Source organism: Pteropus alecto, unplaced genomic scaffold (genome assembly GCF_000325575.1).
Source record: "Pteropus alecto unplaced genomic scaffold, ASM32557v1 scaffold19, whole genome shotgun sequence".
NCBI lineage: Eukaryota > Metazoa > Chordata > Mammalia > Chiroptera > Pteropodidae > Pteropus > Pteropus alecto.
Genome location: NW_006442490.1, coordinates 351021 through 364784, shown reverse-complemented (window position 1 = coordinate 364784; position 13764 = coordinate 351021).

The window sequence follows — 13764 nt, the reverse complement described above, 5'->3', positions numbered from 1 at the left end:
ACATATAGATATATATAGCTATAGCTATCACTGAAATAGTGTTTATAATAGTGGTGCTCCCGTAGAATTGAACCCTAGGCAGCCATAAGAGGGATAAGATGGATCTACATGTATTGTCACAAAAATATCTCTATGATGTCCTAAATGAAAAAAGCAAAGTCCCCACAGTAGGATCCCATATGTCTGTAGAGTCTGTTAGTTCCTCCTTCCAGTGATTTCACAAAATTCTTGCTTTTCGTCCCCTATCATTGGTTCAGCCTCCTAACTGGCTCCCTGATCCCAGAGTTTCTCTTTCTAGGAAATCTTTCTCACTGACCGGAATGAACATTCTAGAATATCACTTTTGTCAGATGTCTTTACTGCCAGAGGGAGAGTCCCAAGTAACCAATCCATTGCAATTACAGAGGCAGGATGCTGGAGTGTTTCTGTGCTTTAGAATTAAGGGAGACCTGGATTTGAGGGTGGGTTCCACTACTGACGAGCTGTTTGACTTAGGGCAAATCATTTAACCTGTCTGAGCCTCAGTTTCCTCATCTGAAAAAATGTTCACAGGTGGTTGTGAGGATGAAATGAGAAAACCCTGTAAAGAACTCAGCATGGTGCCTGATACATAGTAAGCACTCAGTAACTGGCAGCTCTTACTGATATTGTTATTATTATCATTAAACCAGTAATTGGTTTATTTTAAGTTCTTTGAGAAATGCTTTGTAACTTCATAACGCCTTTTGGAAGAAGGTTTGCACATTTTCTTTATGCTTACTGGACATTTAGTATCCACTGTGTATTGTAAGGCTACTTTTTTATTTGTCTATTTTCCCTGATATGCACTCCAAAGCCTGTCCCTCTTTCATACTCCAAAATCTGGAGGACATGTCTAAGTCCCTTGGATCTAAGGCCTTCAGGAGTTTCTCTGTAGACTTTGATCATATGACATCCCTTCTATGCCTTCATCTTCCCCAACTATTTTGCTCTGACCTTTCCTGCCTGGCCTTGTAGGGCAGCTTCCCAATGCCCTTGGCCCTTCCTTGGATTCATTAAGACTTTCTTTCTCGCTGCCTGCTTCGTGTGTCTCTTCTTTAGGATCAAGTGACTATTTTACTCTTCTAATTTTTTAAAACAAAAAGGGCTGTTTAGCTAGTGCTATGGAATGAAAGGGCATGCCAGTTCTGTTTTTTTCTTGTAGAATCCTATTTTTATGCCATTATTATGAAAGGGCAATAATGTTTTTTTTGTTCCATTTTGATTTCTGCCTCCTTCATTTGTGGAGACCCAGAGTGGAGTAATGAAAGGGAAGGTTCCTGTCTTAGCTCTGTCTGGTGACAAATTCACTGTGTGGCCTTGGGCACATCTAAGAGACTCCTGTGCCTATCTCTTCATCAGCAAAATGAAACTGTTGGATCATAGTTCATAGTGTGTCTTTCAGCTCTGATGTTTGGTTCTTCTATGGCGTGGATGGTATACTGAAGGCAGACACTATGGCTAAAGTTCTTTCATCATTATACCCATCCCAGTGCCTGGGCTGGGCTGGTTCAAGTTAAAATTAGCTCTTTTGTGGGACAGTTTTGTATACTTCTAAGAGCCCATCTTTTGAATTTCTTCTAATGTATATTAAATGTCAAAAGAATCATTTTTTCCTTTCTCTGGGGATTACCTCAGCACCAAGCTCCAAGCCTCACTTATGCTGAGAGGAACTGTACATGCTGAGCTCTGGTCAGAGTTGATGGCAAAGAACATTTCTTTCATCATCACCTTCATTCCCAGTGATTGCCATCCTCACACATTTACATTCCTTGATGTTTTTCAGGCAAATGCTGAATGGTTGATAATTTGCACAGATGATTATAACATGCCCTTGTGGACTTTGCCTCCAAGTCTTTTTATTGAGAGTTTTTATATTAAACACACACTAAGTCTCAAACTTGATTTTAACTGATCCCACATGAAGGCATGATTTTTAAACTCATAACACATGAGAAACATCTGTTCTGCTTATTTGAATTCAGGCAGTACCATTATTATTATTATAGAAGCTAACTGTTGAGTATCAATATTTGTCTCTTTCAGTTCCATTGAATTTTCTGGAGTGCAATTCTCATTTGTGGATTTTTAAAACATACATCCTGGAGTCTATAATACAGTGGAACAATTTCTATTTTCCTTTTCATTTTCCCCAACGTTTGCTGCAGAACTTGGGTCAGGCCTTAGCTATCTCTTGTACACGTGATTGAGACATGGAAGTCCCTGTCGAATGCAGCTAGAGTCAGTGTTTAAAAGTCCACATATCAGGTACAAAGCCATCAAGGCTACCTCATGAAGGTCACTCCAGACCTTTGTTTAAAACATCCAGATTTTCGGTCTCCAGTAGGCACTTGACTGATCCAGTAATTTGCCTGTAAACTAGAACTGACTGAGCTGACTTATAACTCTCTGGAGTCTCTAGATGGGTCATGAAGAAGGATTTCTTTGGGCCATAGGTTCTCATCGTTGATGCCAGGACACACTGATATCTGAAAATCAGTTATTTGTTTCCAATAATCAAATACCAAATCTTGTATATAATTTACTTAAAAATAAATTCAAGCAGATTCAAGGATTTCTCTATAAATAATTACTCCCACCAATATTCCCATATGCTTTCATGAGTGGGATAGAATGGGGTGGAGTTATAGTCAGTGCTCTGGGAATTAAAGAAAACTCTGGGTGTGCCCAAGGGCGTGTGAACACTGGGGCCACTCATGCCAACTTCCTATCCCTGGCAGCATATGGGTGTTTTAACAAGGGCTTCAAGAGGTTATTCCTCTGCCTATGGGGTCTGTCACACTGGGGATTTAAGAGTGGACAAGATGGGGCAGTCAGCACATACCAAGAAGGCAGTATGTTTGCTCCAAGTAAGCAGATTGACTTAAAGTTGGGCTAAATACGTGATAAATAATGGAAAAACTTGAGTTGGAATCTTAAGTACTAGTGCAATTTTGGCTAAGTTACTCAATTTCTCTGAGCCTCAGACTAATCACCTTTAAAATGGGGATATTACTCTTACCTACTTCAGATAGTGGTGAGGATTAAATGGGATGGTACAAATAAATCACCCAGCATGTATCTTGAGTGAGCTAAGTGTTCCTAAACACATAGCAGCTGCTGCTACTTGGTGTATATCTGAGGCTGAATCCTTTTCTCTATTACAGTGACTAGCACATAGTAAGAACTCAAAAAATGCTGGCTTGACACAAAAGGCCATGTATTGCATGAGTCCACTTATGTGAAACATCCAGACTAGGTAAATCCATAGAAACAGAAAGCAGATTGGTTGTTTCCAGAAGCTGGATAGCGGAAGGAATGGGGAATAACTGCTTAATAGGTATGGGGTATCATTTGGGAGTGATTAAAATATTTTAGAACTAGACAGAGATGATGATGATTGCATAACATCATGAATATACTAAATGTCACTGAATTGTACATTTTTAAATGGTTAAAATTATAAGTTTTATGTTTGTATCTTACCACAATAAAAAATCTGCCAGCTTGGATTTAGCACTTTCTTCACTTTTGTGTGTCTCTAAGTCATAGACAGCTCTAAGACAGTCCCCATGGACTGATAATCATATACCTGCTTCTACCCCATGACAGACTGGTTGGTAAGGCTATGAGGTGTTTATGCTCTAGGCAGATCTCCCACAAAATGGCTGGGCCCTCACATTTATCTCATTCAAGTTGGTGGCACGTTTGCTTTGTTGACCTTGCCCCTCACCTGAGCCCATGCAGGAGGTGTAAGAACAGCAGAAAAGATGCCAGGAAGAACCAGAGGATTAGGCTAAAGCCCAGCAGAAATAGTGATGTACAATTCAAAGTCAATTGCTTCTCAGGGAGGCCACTCAAAGCTGATCAGCCATGGTGGAAGCCATTGACAACTCTGCTCTTAGAAAACATCACTGTCCACACTATTGCAAAGAGCCTAAGGAGGCTCATGTGATTATTAAGCCCCTGATGCACCCTCCTTGAGCAATCACCCAACATTCCAAATGCCAAAATTCTTGAGCTACAACTAGGAATGTCCCTGGAGTGAATTACTTTTGGGGGGATTGAGCAACAGGCTCCAATCCGGGGTCTACAGGGTGACTGGAGCATTTGCGATTTGTTACCCAATAAAAATCTTTGCTAAGGTCCAAGACTGAAATAACTCAGCTAGGCTCTGGGCTCAGCAGGGACCATTCATTAGCTAACACTTCTCATCTGTGATAGTTACAGACAGGTTTTTTCATGCCCCCTGAAATGGGCTTCAACATTGCAGCTGGCAGACAGCTGTGGCCTCACAGTGTTTACATTACCCAGACTAATATAGTCTATGCAGGAGACACAGAATGAATCTGATTTAGCTTTTGGAAAATGGGATTTTGAAAAGTTCCGCGGTTTTCTTACTCCTCCCTTCCTGAGCTGCAGAAAGACTGAGGTGGAATGAAACAAGCACAGTTAGAAAAAGGAAATTCCTGTTTCTTAGACAGTCACTTTTCTTTGTTTGGGACTTCTTTGTTTGACACCTCCAGGTGGTGGGAGCTGAGTTGAGACCAAGGATTAAGACGGCCAAATGTCTGTTCATCACTCTGGAGCCTAGTCTTACTGGTCAGCACAAGCTCTCTGGAGACTCAGCACAGCTGGCACATATACAGCTGGGCAAAGCCCCCTCGGCAGTGGCCTAGTCCTTTTCACCTCTAGATGTGAAAAGAAAAGAACAGAAGGGCTAAGGTCTCCATAGACAGCTGGGTCCATGACCAATTGCCCAAAAAGTGGAAGCAGAGGGCTGGTTAATCCTAGTGGGGCCTGTAGGCCTACCACACTGCCTCAAGGGGAACCTACCCCAGTTTGACAGACAGCCATTTTGTTTTAATTACCTCAGGTCAATGTTAAATAAGGTTCCCAAGTCCTGTACATTCTTCTTTCAAAATGCATCTGACGTCCTCCCTTCTTCTCCATCACCGTTGCTGCTGCTTGAGGTCAGGGCCATATTTCCTCATATCTGTACTAGGGCAACATCTTTCTAATCTCCTCTCCCTGCCCTTTCCAGATGGCTCTTCCAAAGATCTAACCTTATATCCCATCATATCCTGTCCCATATCATCCCATCAATAAACGTTTCCTGAGTGCTGACCATAGGTCAAGCCCTTTTTTAGGCATTAGGGATATACACAGCAACCAGATACAGGCTCTTCCCACAAGAAAATCAGTTTAAGGGGAAGAAGTACAAGGACACAGACAATTACAGGAAAGTGTGAAAAGTGCTATGATAGGACTCAGAGGATTGTGGGAGACCAAAAGAGAGAACCTAACCCAGAGTTTAAAGGAGGTTAAAGAGATGTGGTTTTCACCTGGCCATTCACCTCCTCAAAACCCTACAATACCTCCACAATATGTCTCCAACTTTCTTTTTCAACCAAATATCCCATGACTCCCTTAAAAGAAATCTCTATTCCAGAAAGATTGGTCCCCTGTTATTCAACATATATAAACTCTCCTACTTCCTTAATTTTGCTCTTGCCCTTTGCTCTTGCCCTTAGCTATGATTTGTCTTATTTTGGGGATGTATGGCTTTTGTTGGATAGGCATCATGTCTTCTCCCTCCCCTTTCATGTCTTCCTCCAGCATGAGCACAGTGCTTGGTACACAGTGTCTGTGGACTGATGGCCTACTAAATACATTTTCTTTTCACTGTGGTACAAATCTGATTTCCACAAGCAGGATAGATGGGGTTTCTTCTATTAGACAGAGTTATCAGAAAAATCTGTGAATACACATGAAGGGGTTTAGAAAACTGTTGATAGGTTTCGGTCACACCGTCCCCAGCTATGTCCTAACCTGGAAAGAAGTTGTTGTCGATAATCAAGTGAAGATTAGCAGTTTCAAGAGCTCCAGTAGGCGTATAGTGGATATATTTTCCATTCTGATTTAAACATTTAGCCTGATTTGTTTTTGGCTTTATTTATTTTTTGTTTTGGTCCTGGGCCTATTGGTCAGGGCTAATTTGTACAGCTGCTTTTTCGTTTGGTTTCTTCCAAGAAAGCAAGAGGAAATAAGGTTGCCAGCAAATTTGCAGTTACCAAGGTTTTCCTAAGATGGATATTATTTTTCTCTTCTAATACTGCCAAATACAGTATAAAGAGAAGCATGTGATTATTCCACAGATTTAGTTGTACCAGAGGTCAAATCCTGTACTCTGTCCACATCCTGATTTGAGAGACATATAATGCAGATTTCCCTATCCACTATTTAGCCAACCATATTTCTAAAATTCACCCTGACTTTGAGCTCAGATTCTCACACTTGACTCCTCCTGGATTTCAGCAGAAAAGGGCCAAAAGGGCTGTCTTGGGTAGATCAGGGAAAGGGAGGCAATGAAGAAGCCAGGGCAGGAGAAAGAGCACCAGAGTGAGATTTAAGAGCATCAGATTATAGTCTGTGCTCTGTCACAGACTAAATGTATGACTTGGGCCAGTCATTTCCTCTTTCTGAGCATCTCCATGGGGAGGATTGGAGTGTATGTGTTCTAAGGCCCTTTTTGGTCAAATATTATTGGACCCTGTGACTTTGTGTTCAATGTTTCTGTAAAGATTAATCAAGGCAATGCTTAATATTTGTGGGTATTAATGAGGCTTTCCTTCCCTGGAGGCACTTGTTAAGTTGGTGCTTGGTTCTTCTGAAGCCTGAGAAGAATGGCCTGGAAGACAGTGTCCATGTCCTTACTAAAGGAACACAAGTCTAGCCTGAAAAGGTGGTACTGAGTCCTGCTTAGGTCTGAAGGCTACTTGTTTAACACTTTTTTTAGATATTATTCATGTATCATAATTCACCCATTCAGAATATATAATTCAGTGTTTTTTTAGCATATTCACAGAGTTATGCAATTATAACCATGACTGAGTTTAGAACATTTTCATTAACCCCCTAAAAATCTCTGTATCCTTTAGCCGTTACTTCCTCATCCCCCAAATCCCCATCCCACCCAGTCTTAGGCAACTACTAATTTCTGTTTCTATGGAATTGCCTGTTCTGGACATTTCAGATAAATGAATTATATGATGTAGTCTTTTGTAACTGGCTTCTTTCACTTAGCATAATGTTTTTAAGGGACATCTATGTTGTAGCATGGATCAGTACTTCATTCCTTTTTATAGTTGAATAATATTCCATCGTATAGTTATACCACATTTGTTTATCCATTTATCAACTGACGGACATTTGAGTGGTTTCCATCTTTTTTCTATTATGAATAATGTTGTTGAACATTCATGTACAAGATTTTGTGTTGATTTGTTTTCAATTCTCTTGGTTATATACTTAGGAGTAGAACTTCTGGGTCGTATGGTTACTCTGTAGGACTTTCAGACTATTTTGTGAAGTGGCTGCACCATTTTACAGACCCACCAACAGTGTATGAGGGCTCCAGTTTCTGGAAGCTACTTTTTAATCTTGTTTCATTAGTAGACAATATTTTTCAGGGTTGAGAGCTTTGAGAAGCCATCTCCTTGGGATAGTTTGACCATGTAATATTAAGTTTTCAAGGGGATAATTTTTATAAGCAAGTCACCTCCATTTTTTTATATGGTGGTTGGATCCTGGGAGGAGTTGACTTGGGGGAAGCCACCATTGGCCTTTAAAAGCTACAGAAATTCAGTGGAAAGACATCCAGGATATCTAATAGATGACTTGTAATAAGATGACATGGATTTGTTCTGGGCTCATGTCAACCCTTTTAAAGCTACTTTCTGCCAGAACTAGATAATTTCTGACATAGAGGGAGTTGAGGGGGTTTTGGTATATCTGCCCACTCAGTCTCACTGTTGCCCAGTTGTGCCTGGGAATTGGCGTAGGAACAAAAGAAGTTAAAAAGGAACCTAGTGCTTTAGGTAAGGTGAACATATGTACTGCTTTGCCCAGCATGGTCCCAGTTTACATGTGCTATTCCAGTGTTATTATTAATATCACTGCCTTTACCCTCAAAAGCATCCCCGTTTGGATGATAAACTATATGGTCACCTCTGCTTTAGGCCTTAAACATGTAATGTGCAGCATCAAACTCAGAACTGTAAAGGCTACAAAATTTCACATCTTGATAAGCTTACATCTCACTGGGATAAAGAAAAGATCTCTCAAATTTGCTGAAGTTGGCTCCAAAATGACAGAGTGAGCCAGAAGTGTACACAATGGAAACCAAATGCTGATGAGATTCAAACTGTAAGAAAGTGCATTTTTTTATGGGCGGGGGTGGTGGATGGAGTGTGGGGATGGAAATTTATGCAGGGATGGCTTCCATGGATGAGATGAAGCTTAAAGAAAATCTTGAAGGTAGTATATGATTTGGGTGCTTCAAGTTCCCTGACAGACCAAGGTCCTGAATATCCTTCATCCTTGTTCTAATTAAAAGATACCGTGTTCCCCTGTGCTTGGGCAGACAATTCACATGACCTCCCAGCTCATTTGGCAGCACTTGGGAGAAATCTGGCCTTGCAATCAGACTAAATGATGTGTTACCCTACACTTAATCTCCACCATCCATCAAAATCCAGGGGCCTTGGCCTCAGCCCCTCGACAAGAGGCCTATAGTACCTGGGTAGGATTTCATCCAGGGAATGAATGCAAAGCCCCTAATTCTCCATCCATCTCAGCCCTCTGTAAACAGTCAAAGACTGTAGCCAACAGCAAAAGAACTGCCAACCCAAATGAAAGCAGTGAGTCAGCAAAATAAAGACAGATGGCAATGGATTAACTGTAGCATAGACAGCAAGAAGCAGACCTTCCTTAGTTCTGACCAGATTGCTTCCCCTCACTTTCAAGTGGCCTGGTGCTCACACAGAGCCCCTCATGAGCTACGCTGGGGGTGGGAAAGAATAGTTGCTGCACATAGGGTTATGTGTAGCTATAGAAGTTTAGGGAACACTGCTTCAATCCATTGTCTCTGTGTGGTCCAGACATGGGGAGGGGGACAGAGAGGGCAGGACAGGTAGCAAGACATGAATAAGTCTTTCCCCCAAGCTGCTCCACCTTCCTTGTCACAAGGCAATTTTCTTAGATGGTCTTATTTTCAAGTATTCTGCTCTGTTGCCCCTTTACCATACTTATTGGAACACGTATTCCAGTTTGTGGAAACACCATTACCATAACTTGCCCTGTTATTGTCCATCAGTTTAGTCAAGATCAAAGTTTGGAAATGGTAATAGGTTTAAACTATGCCCCCAAAATAATTTTTGTGATTGTATGTGAATTTATTTTATCCATGTCTATGATGAGGAATTCCTCGTACTGTGCTTCCTAGAACATAGAAGATGTTCAATAAATATTTGTCAAATGAAAGAAAAAATGGATGAATGAAGGTCCTTACACAAAATGTGACCTGAAGACCACAAACAAGATAGAGCCCCCACTTAAGTGAAATCTTTTGTGTAAATGTCTTTATTTATTCAATCAAGGATCTCCTAGCATCCCTCAGGTACCCAACACTTTGCGCCCACCCAATACCTTGACTACATCAACATTTTATTAAGACTTTCTTTAAAAGACCATCTTTATAAACTGATCTATGTCTTCATATTGGCTTCCTATGTTCCTAAAATCTTTGATATTTGGGGTTTCTTGGAAGAACTTTCAACAAATAACCACTGCTTTTTGTTTATGATGAATAGTCCTTAGAGAAGTGGAAAATTTTAAAGAATAATTCTAGATGATTCTTGGATATGGACAGGAATGGAGATAGGAATAAACACTTGACCTAGCTGTGTAGGAAAGGAACAAGCATTAGAGCATGGTGGAGTTGGGGGCAGAGAGGGAAATAGTTCCCACTCCAGTTTACCACTTCCCACAACCACCCAGTCTGCCAAGAATCAGAATTGGGGCTTCTCTAATCTGACTTATCTTAAGGTTACCCTAACATTATTTTAAAAAATAATTCATTGAAGTGAAATTCACATAAAATTAACCATTTTAAACTAAACAATTCAGTACATTCACATGTTGTACAACTATCACTTCTATATAGTTACAAAATATTCTCCTCACTCCAAAGTGAAACCCATTAAGCAGATTCTCCCTATTTCCTCTCCCCATCCAGCCTCTGGCAACCACCAATCTGCATCATGTCTCTATGGATTTACTTATTCTGAATATTTCATATAAATGGGAGCACATAATATGTGGCTTTTGTGCCTGGCTTCTTTCATTAAGCATGCAACATGTTTTCAAGGTTCATCCAGGTTGTAGCATGTATCAATGCTTCGTTTCTTTTTATTGTTAAATAACATTCCATTGTGTGGATATACCATACTTTTTAAATTCATTCATCCATTGATGAACATTGGGCTGTTTTTACCTTTTGGCTAGTGTGAATAGTGCTGCTTTGAACATTTATATGCATGTACTAGTTTGAATTCTTGTTTTTAATACTTTTGGGTATATACCTAGGAGTGGAATTGTGGAGTCATATGGTAATTCTATATTTACCTTTTTGAGGAGCCACTAAACTGTTTTCCTATCCTATTGTTTTAATACCTTCAAGGATGGGTAAACACCAGTATTCTTGAAGCTGACTGAGGTAGCCTTGAGTTTTTGTCCCAGGCCTCTGGGGTCTGTCTCAGGGTTCTGGAGCATTGGCACTAGTGTTGACACATCTAACCCTCTTTCCTTCCATTCTTCCTTCTCCCCTTTATTCCTGCCTTCGTTTATATAACATATTAATTGAGTGCCTACCATATTTTAAGTAGCGTGCTAGATATTGGGAGTACAGAGATGACCAAGATGCATTTCCTGTCTTGACGTCACTGTAAATGCTGAGGAGATGGTATATGTTCAAGTCAAGGTGCCAGATATAGTAGTCAGGAGAGTTCTAAATGTGAACATGGTGTCCTACCTAGACAACAGACTATAAACTCTTCAAGGGCAGTAACTATGTCCTGTTCTTTGCCGTATCCCTAGAGCCTAGCACAGTGCCTGGGACACATTTGCTGTTAGCAAAGCAACCCCAGAAAGGTCTGAAATAGGCTGCCTGGCAACATCACCCCAGCCCCCTGGGGCCCACATCATTCCCTATGGGCCATCTCTCTTCCCTTAGTTCTGTCTTAGGTAGGTGGCACGCAGTGGGCATACTTTGGGTCTTGCTTCCTCTGATCTCCCTTCAATTTCAGAATGAGTTCTCTTTCAAAAGCGTTTTTACATTTTTAGTTTCATGATCCCTTCTTCAAAGAGGAACCCAGATTATGCAAGGAACTGATGCCATCTTTTCCAGGGAGTAAATTCACAGCAAGCAGGAAAATCCTTGGTTACCAGTTTGATTTTTGTCTCTAGAAGTAGTCTTCTATCAGACCGTAGCTTAGGGTGGAGGTGGGGGTTGAAAAGTGGGCCAGAGCCTGCTCATGGTGTTCCATAATTTTGGTATGCTTCTCTTTCAGCTCGGTCTGTGTTCTGCTTTCCTTGGACCTGATTGCTAACCACAGAAGTTTCCAGAAGAAAACCTAGGGCAGCAATGCATAGATGTTGCCAATTTCATAAACTACTACTTCCGTTCATATTCTTGAAACACCTCCTAGACACAAGTAATAAAAAATTACAAGGTCAATGGTGAATAAAAGGAGATAATTGAGGGGAAAGATGAAGATAAAGGGAGAGGTGTTTCAGATTAGATTGGAAACAAGAGAAATGAAAGTGTGGGATGAGTTTCCCCCACCCTCACTGCAGAGAGGGAAAGGGCCCTGTGCAGGAAAGCTGCTTTTAATTGGAAAAGCCTTGGGACAGTCTCTAAACCCTTTAACTCCAGTTAGTATTAGCTCCTTTATGGCTAAGTCTTGGCCTTGTCTCCTTTGCAGTTGAATCTTCTAGATCCATGCCAGAGTGCAGGGCTGAAAGAGGAGTAGGGAAGGATTCCTCCCCAAGGGATAAATATTGGAATTACACATTGGAAGGGTTTTGATTCCTTTAAAAATTAAGAAAAGAAATTCTATCAAGAGTAATTGTATTTTCCTTTTTTTAAGACCCCAAACCTTAAGTGACACACTGGTGGGAGCCCCTTCATTAGATATGTCTTCCAGCTTATGGATTGCTGCCTCTAATAGAATTTCTATTTGAATTCATACTGGGGATGTTAAGTACTATGTCAGGTACTTTGGAGGTACACAGTCCCTGCCCTCAAGGAATTTACAGTCTACTAGAGGGGAGAGAGAAGTAGACAGCTAATTATAATATAAAATGATGAGTGCTGGAAGTTTCTGGGGGAGGACAGAGGATGAGCATTTAAATCATGCTGGAGGGTCAGGAAAGGCTTCCTGAAAGACATGATGCATAAACTGAAGAATGAGTAGGAGTTAACCAAGTGAAAGGAAAGGAGGAAAAGATATTCCAGACAGATGGGCTTTGCAGGAATAAGGCTTGTGAACTGAGATTAAAGCAAAAATGCATAAAGTTCCTAATCACAAAAAATGGAAAGGTGATCCGTATAAGCAAAAGTTTGATAATCAGAAACACCATTAAAATGGGTAAAGTTAGCAAGTTTGCTAAAAACAAACAAACAAACAAACAAAAACTAGTGGTTACTAGAGGGTAGGGGAGAGGGAAGAGTGGGAAGGTAGAAGAGGGGAAAAAATTAAATCATTTCTTCAATTAAAAAACTACTCAAAAATAAAGAGATAGAGATGGAGACGGAAAAAGAGAGGAGAGAATTACGTTTAGAATATACTAAAAACTATAGGAAAATACTAAATATTCTTGGTAATTGTGTAAGTCCTGGTATAGGTATAAAGTTATAAATAGCTAGTATTTTACATTAATACTTGTACCAATAATTTTGAAACCTAGATAAAATGGACAGTTTCCTAAGGGAAGAAATTACCAAAATTAGCTTGAAAGAAGGTGAAAATCTGACTACACCAAAAACTGGAGAAGAAATTGAAATAGAACCAAAGATGCATACACCTCAGCCCTCTTAACACACACAAAGGTTTTAACGGTAAATTGTACAAAATCTTTAAGGGACAGATAATCCCCTTTTCGAACAAACTGCTTCAGAGCATTGAAAAAGATGAGAAGCTTCCAACTTATTTTCTAAAACTATCATTATACCAATACTAAATTGTATGAAAACCAAAAAAAAAAAACAAAACAAAAAACCAAAAACCTATACAAAAGCCCTAAATAAATTATTAACAAATCCAATCCTGTAATTTTGGAAAGAGGAATATAACATAAACAAGTAGGGTTTAATTCCTGAAAAGCAAGGCAGTTCACAATTAAAAACTATATCAATATAATTCCTTATATTTGCATATTAAAAGAGAAAATCCATATGATCATTTCAATAGATGCAGCAAAAATATTTGACAAACTCAGCACCTATTTGCTCTTAGAAAGTTCCAAGAAAACTAGGAATAAAAGGAAACTTTAATTTGATAAAGATTATCTTCCAGAAATCTACAGAAAATTCCATACTTAAAGAGATGGCACGCACATAGCAAAGATTAAAAACACAGTCTCCAAAGCTAGATTGTGGAGGTTTGAATCTCTGTTCAGCCACTTGCCTGCTTATGACCTGGGGCAAGTTACTTAGCTTCTCTGCTTCAGTTTCCTCATCTGTAAAATGAAAATAATAATAATATCTATTTTATAACGTTGTAGGAGGATTAAATAATTTGCAAGCTCTTCATAATTGTGCTTGGCACATAGAAGCACTATATAAGTGTTAATATTTGAAACATTAGATGTTTTCTCTCAAAATCAGGACCAAAACAGGAATGC